The sequence below is a fragment of the Pteropus medius genome, unplaced genomic scaffold (genome assembly GCF_902729225.1).
Source record: "Pteropus medius unplaced genomic scaffold, Ma_sr-lr_union100, whole genome shotgun sequence".
Taxonomy (NCBI): domain Eukaryota; kingdom Metazoa; phylum Chordata; class Mammalia; order Chiroptera; family Pteropodidae; genus Pteropus; species Pteropus medius.
In genome coordinates, this window is record NW_024347867.1 from 2,520,280 (window position 1) to 2,527,735 (window position 7,456).

General features: G+C 38.1%; 1 non-coding gene across 1 annotated transcript; it reads left to right on the forward strand.

Moving 5' to 3' along the window:
• Window positions 1–6,831: 6,831 nt before the first annotated feature.
• Window positions 6,832–6,894, forward strand: LOC120615845 (U7 small nuclear RNA). The gene has a single exon (XR_005656375.1). It is a non-coding gene; the product is annotated as a U7 small nuclear RNA (small nuclear RNA).
• Window positions 6,895–7,456: the final 562 nt, after the last annotated feature.

Here is a 7,456-nt window from a genome sequence, read left to right on the forward strand (position 1 = left end):
ATGAGACATCCACAGAGAACTATCTTCCAAAGTGCTTTTACAGCCAGGGCCATGTGACTACAGTCATTTGTCTGCTACACTCTGGAAGAGCCAGGTAGCTCTACTGAATCAGGGGCCAGAATCAATTTGCAGAAACTCTGAGTCCCACCCAACAATTAATTATAACTTTGATCCTCCAAACCACACAAGCCTGGAAAGACTACTAATGCCACTCACCCTAGAGACCAACCAACCCCAAAAAATGACAGGAATAGTTCAGCGAACCCTAAAAAAATGACAGTTCTAGGGATCCTCTATGCTGTAAAAGATGGTATCTTATAGTACGAAATAGATTCCACCGATGGGAGATAGATTTCTCTCTTTTTCCATAGTGTATTTCCTAAGCCCCTAGACAGAAGAAAATACACATAAGAAACAATTTGGCAGAAAAAGTCTATAATTTCTAGTCATTTAGGATAAGAGTGAAAACGATTGGTTTTGATCTGATCACTTTCCATAAGGTTTGTAGACAGCTAGTAATGAAGGGTACAAGTTTGATGGTAGACTAGGAGAGGTGGAGGGTGACACAAAAGAGGAATAGAAACTCTTACTCATACCCTGCAGAAACTCAGGCTTCACAGCTAGTCAAATATCTGTTTCCACTTGGCTTTTTGAGCAGTAGGTTTGTAGGAAAGCCTATAGAACTAGTTATTATTTGTACCTAGAAGAATAGGTTATACTCTGAATGTTTACATTAAGTATTGTCTGAAAAATTCCCCATCATATTCCTGCTTGGAAACTAGAGTAATAAGGTATGACACACTCCAGCTTCCCTATCAGGCCTCCTGTGGTTCAGGGACAAAAGGAACGGCAGGCTTCCTCCAAGCACAGACATTTGCAAACTGCCGCCAGAAAATTCCCAAGCCCGGGGGCTGGCTATTGACAAAGGAGAGTGAACTACAGGCTTATCTATTTTACTCTCTCTTCTGGGCAGGACTGCATCTCAGGAAAAGCTACAGCATTCTTCCCTGAGCTACAAAACTCAATAGTCACGGGGATTGATAGGAATAACTCGACATTTATTTTCCATGATTAAAGAAATACCTTTCTCAGAGCTTCTCTCTCACGTCTCTCAGGGAGCAAGGAAAACTGAAAAAGAGCTATCTTTTGGTGAGGTTGATTAGTTATATAGGAATTAGCAGCTCATTGTTAAGGGTGGAAAATTTTCAAGTGAGCCAACTAGCTAAGTCAGCTACAGGGAAGAAATATCTTTAGGTACCAGAAGTTGTCCTACTTGCTTGGGTGTGGTTTAGGAGGTGTATTGTATAAGATATGAAGATGGCCAATGTCTGCTTCTGTAATCCACTTACTCGTTAACCAGGGTGTGGTACCAGGTGATGTATTGTGCTAATGGTCAACTTCTGCTTCTGTAATCTGCTTGCTTGTTCTAGGCTTTATAACTGTCTCACTCTCAAACCCCGGGGCTGATCTCCTCTAACCCTGCGTGGCAGAGAGTCAGTCGCTGGCCGTCTAATAAAGGCTCATAATTAATCTCAATTGGCTCCGTGGGTCTTAGAATCGTTCGCGCTATAACACTCATGGGCAAGGTTTTGAATAAATTCAATTCTTAAATCTATTCAAAATAAAGTATGATTTCATCAAGGACTTAATGGTAATTAGTCCTGTCATATTTGTACTTCTGAAGCTTTGAGCAAGACCTGTTAAAGTCTGCCTAGATAAATTAATATACCTCCATGCAAAATGTCTGTCCTGAATATACCTTATAAAACTAAATTACTTTTGGTATAGATTTATCTGGGTGATCACTTCCTAAATATATAAATGTCTAATTATTATGTTGTACATCTGAAATTAGCATAAGATTGTATGTCAAAACATTTTTAAAAACTAAACTTTTCTTCACAAGTGCGCTTCCATCTTAGATAAGGTCAGAAATTACTTGTCTATTCCCTCCTCCAAAATCCTTAGCAAAACTAGTAAAACCTAATATTTATAAAACGCTTCCTATGGTAAAGATTCTATACTACACACTGTTAAAAACAAGAAAACAGGCCCAAAATGGAGTTGCTTATGCTAAGGTCCATTTCACCAAACTGGGACATAACTTAATTATGGTTCTGGTCCCAAAAATGGATCATAAACCAGAAATTGCCTGATGAGCACTAGTTAGGTAAACTGCCTGACAGGCCCCTGCTATGCCCTAAAAAAAAAATAACCTTGCAATAAACGACCTGCTTTTTTGCCTAATATAACTTTCTTGTTCCTGCTCCCTTCTGCCTATAGAAGTCTTTCATTTTGTACGGCTTCTCAGAGTTCTTTTCTCTTCACCAAATTAGATGCTGCTTGATTCATGAATCATTGAATAAAGCCAATAAGATCTTTAAAATTTGCTCCGTTGAATTTTGCTTTTTAAGAACGCATAAAAGGTTGAATTCATTTAATCTTCATCACGCTCCCTCTATGGATAAATATCGTTATTAAATTCATTTTTCAAATGACAAAACTCAAGGTCACAAAGTGGGAATTTGGCAGAGAGAATTCAATCCAGGAACCTGACTTCAGAACTCATATCATTAATCAGTATGTTCCATACTCTTATTTAAAGTAAGATCCTTATTCTCTATAGGATTTACCATTGCAACCCTCCTTGAATATTAGAGATTTTGGCCCATTAGTTATTTATCCAGTTTCAACTGCCTTGAGAAATTATTATTTGGGGATAAAAGATGAACTTAGAAGGGAAGTAAGTTAAAATTTTTTAATTATAACTTTTATAATGACCAAGCTTGTCTAATATGCATGTGCTTCTCAGAAGAACTAGATACATGGGCACCCCTGGCTACATTGAGGGCAGGCGGGGGCAAAGAAAGACTAACATTTGAGTATTTGTGTATCAGGGCTTTATGTGTTACCTGACTTAATCTTCATGACATTTCACAATAGAGATTTTTATTATCTCTGTTTTCCAGGTGTGAAAACTTACGTATAGAGGAAGTGAATAACATTTCAAATAACCATTAAATAGTATAGCTAATATTTAAGCCTACATGTGTTAGATGCCAGAACCTATGGTCTTAACACCCTCATCATCTCCCCATGCCCTCCTGATTGCACAAATGTATGAGGCTTGACTACCACCAACCAAAGTGAGATGAGCTTGATCCAAATACATCATCCCAGAATTTTCTAATACTTTTCACAATTACAGATTGTAATGTAGGACAGAGAAAGATGTTTTCAGTGGAAATTGGCTCAAGCCGAGCACTAATAGACATATAGGAAAGAAGAAATGACAAGAGAGATTGACGTTGTGGGACAGTCCATATGAGTCACCCTTAATGTGGAAAGGCATCAAGTGAGGGATCAACGACACGTAGCCCAGTGAGAATCACAATCTTCCTAGCTTGGCCACTCTGTGTTACTGAACAGTAGTTACCTAACGTCTCTGAGCCACACTTGTGTGGTTGGTTGTAAAGTGGAGATATTACTAACCCCTACCACCTTACAGAATATATTAGTTACCTGTTGCTGTTGAAGGATAACAGGATATGCCATCCCAAAATATTTACTTTAGCATAAGGATTATTTTGAGCTGAAGGCAATTGAAAAGAAGCAGATAAAATAAAAACTCTCTGCCCTCTTCCTATTTGCCTAAAAGCAGGGCATAAATTTATAAAGGTGTCTCCTCTTCCTTCTTTACCAGGAAGGACAAAGGTTAATCCCTGGAGACAACTCTAACTCTTATCAGGCACCAAAGGAATCTATGTAACAAACCTAACTAGCCCTTATATACTATTATTTGCCTACTCACAATTTGCCACCAGTAGGAGAGGAAAAATAAATTTCCTTCTATTTTTTTAAGTTCTTCTGGTTGGTCTAATAATCAAATTGACATGAGACAGATTAATAGGAGTACATGTGAGGGTTCCCTAAGAATATGGGACCTGAGGGAAAATCGGGAGCCGAGGCTGATATGCCATTCTGGACTAAGGAGAAGAAGGCTGGGGTCTGGGACTTCAAAGGGAAATCAGGCAATTCATAGGTAGAGGAGAAGAGCAAATGTTTGATAAACAGATTCTTGCGGGCCACCCAGAATCGATGGAACATGTGGGAGTCTAACAAACAGAAGTCGCCAGATCCTTCCATCTGCCACACTTAGTTCATATTATGCTAAGAGGTTAGCTCCCTTCCTTTAAGGAGGTTTTTCTTTCTGAATTCGTTTAGGCAGGTAAGGCAGAAGGCTATAGTTTCTTTCTGAATCTTTTGTTTCTTAATATAATCAGCTTAAAATCAATATCCCAACAGGCCTATTTTGGGATTTCAAAACTGTTCTCCCTCAGTGACATCCCATGACCTTTGTCATATTTTATTGGTTAAAGGCAAGTCTATAGATCCAGCCCACAGTCGACAGGGGTGGATTACATAAAATGTGAATATCAGGAAGTGGGTATCATTGGGGATCATCTCGGAAGTCTGCCTACCACACGCAGGTATGTGAATGGGAACATAGCCAATGAAGGGATATGTCTGAAAGCACTTAGGAAACTAGTAAGGTTAGAGCTGCCATTGAGACATGGCACTTCTCGACAGCTTAAATTTTGATAACGAGAATTAGATATAATTCCATTGATGAATTGCGTTAAGTTCATTCCATGCCTATTGGTTAGAATGTGAGCTTGGTCAGGGATTGGCACTGTGCGCCTGAGAAAAGAGCTGCACAGGAACACACAGCTCCTGGCTTGAGTGGCTAGGAGCTGCCAAGGTGTGGGAGCTTCGCTACAGTTTGCTTTAATCTTGTACTTTTTCAAAACCCAGGTTATGCCAATTTAAGATTTTACCAAAAAAAAAAAAAAAAAGAAGAATTACAAATAATAGAAATTTATTACAAATATCTAGAAAGTCATTGACTTTGTCTTGGTCTTAAAGTGCTGTTTCTATCATTCTCTGTAACATTAGATTATTGTTTTCACTTTATTTTAGTTTGTTATAGCAAAATACACATCTATAAATTTCTTATAATTGAATTTTCTGCAGGAAAAATAAAGGTGCTTCTGAAACTTTCTAGGTCCTAACACCCTTTTACCCAAACATTCCATTAAAATCAATATTTTATCAAACATTTGTGAACATATAAGGCAGAAAAGACTTCACACAATATGATTATAATATTAGTGGGATTCTCTGCCTTCTGTAAGCCCTTACTTTCTCCCGGGTCCACCTCAGGTCCTGTCTCCTCCGTGATATCTCCCATTACTCAAGCCAACACCAAGGTTTTTTTGGATGTAAAATTCTGTTTAGTGTTACTATATTATAACATAGCACTTAAGACTATTTTATATGATTTCTGTTTCATGAAGTCAGTTTTTTCTCCAAAAGATGTTTACAAACTCCTTAAAAAAATAATTTTATCCTTTGTGTGCTGGTTACATCTGCTTTTGAAGAACCCATTAGTGACTGGTGGAGCAAATATCTGAAGGAAAAGAACATAGGACTGTGTAAATGTAGAAGTTAGAAGTTGCCTAAATCGTACATTCAGCCCACACAAACCACTTCCCTTTCTAGTGTGGACATGTCAATCTTTTTTCTGAACTCTAATCAGCTTTGAAGATAAGAATTATTTTTTACTCATTTAGTCTTTTATTCCCTTCACTTTGTACCAACCATGCTTTTCCCACTATCTTGTTAAAAAGCCTACAAAAAAAATAAAAGTGTTTTGCAATGACCTGAGCTGGCTTAGAATTTATGCCAAAGAGCCATTTACTAAGAAATGAATCCTGGTGTTAGAAAGATAAACGATGGACCTAAAACCAAGGGCACATTCTGGCTTGGCTGTCTGGAGCTTCTCTTTGGAAGCCTCCTTTCTTTACTAAGTGAAAAAGACCACCCGTGATATCTGGAGATAAGATCAATTTCCTACCATTGCCCTGTGTTCCCCCTCCCAACAAAAAAAGCATAAATAAAAACAGAAGCAAAAGGAGGGTGTTTCCTTTCTCTCTCTCAAGATAGGAACATTGGAACTCTCCCAGATGGGGCTCGTCTTGTCTGTTCTGTAAGCTGGGTTGTTTCAGATGGTATCAAATACCTTCAAGAAAGCCCTGTCTGGGCCTCTCAGGTCAAATGGTTCTATCCTATGACCTGAGGAGTCTGTAAGCCTCCCTCCCTGCCAGAGCCAGAAGTAGTAGGTCCATGACTAACTGGGAAGGTAAATTAACTTTGTTTATTTACTGGGTAGAATTAATCAATTCTAACACATTTTTATGTTATTTGGTGTTTCGCCAATATCAATTCCATCTGTAATATGTCCCTTCCAAGCCTCAAACAATCTGTGTGTTTTATCTAATATTCTTTCTGCAATCTGTGGGTTTTCACCTCTATTAGCTGAGTTTCCTAGGAACTGAGATAGTTGAGAAGTTGTGTAAGCTTGAACAGTTGACAAAGCATGTCAGAGGACAGAGAAATGCAGTTCAACAGCCACTGATTGGCCATTTACTTCGTGCAAGGTGCTGTATCATTTGGACAGAAAGATGAGTAAGAGATGAGTCCTACTCTTAAAGAACTTACAACCTGTGAGAATTATGTGAGTGTGCGTGCGCACACACACACATACACACACACCCCTGATATCAGTCAGAGTATGCCAAGTGATTTAAGAGAGGTAAATCAAGTGTTGAGAGAAAAGAAAAATTCATTCTGACTGAGGATATTAGGAACTTCACAGGTAAGTTAACAGTTCAGACACAATCTAAGACAATAGGCAAACAAGGTATGGTTGTTACATGAATGAAAAATTAGTAATTGGTGGATTGGTTTTATGTTAAAGATTATTTTGAGTAGTGCTTACAGCTCTTTTCAAATTTGTCTAGTAGGTTGTCTTGTGTTTACCGGAAGGCTGCTTATTAGGCGGTATGTTTTCACAATAGAATCTTTTAAACCGTTAAAAACAAATTATTTTGACTTTTCATACCATAAAGTTTCAGTATTAATAATGAAACTTTAACTATGGTATTTCAAGTTATATTCTTATATACATTCTGATATATAGGACTATCACGCATTCTCTTATACATAGGAGGTTTCATGCCTTAGCTGTTTATTGTATTTGTCACCATTATGTAAAGATTTGAGTTTGGATGAAGGAATATGTATTCATAAACCAGGGATCACCTTTATTCCTGCTTCTAGTGAGCTATACAACCGTAGGTAGTTTAGGCTGAGAGAAACTTGAATGATCTTGTAAGCTAACCTCATTTTACACACCAATAAATGGTTAGTCGGTGACTGAATTTATATTAGAACCCAAGTCTCCTGATACTTCCTTTCAGGTGCCTTCCACCACGACTGCCCTGAAACTCAGCTCATGGGAGAGAGAGGCCGCTCACTCCCCTTTTATTTTTGTTTTATGTTTTGTTGGGAATAAGAGGGGAGAAGCAATGGCAGGAATTTAATCTTATCCCCT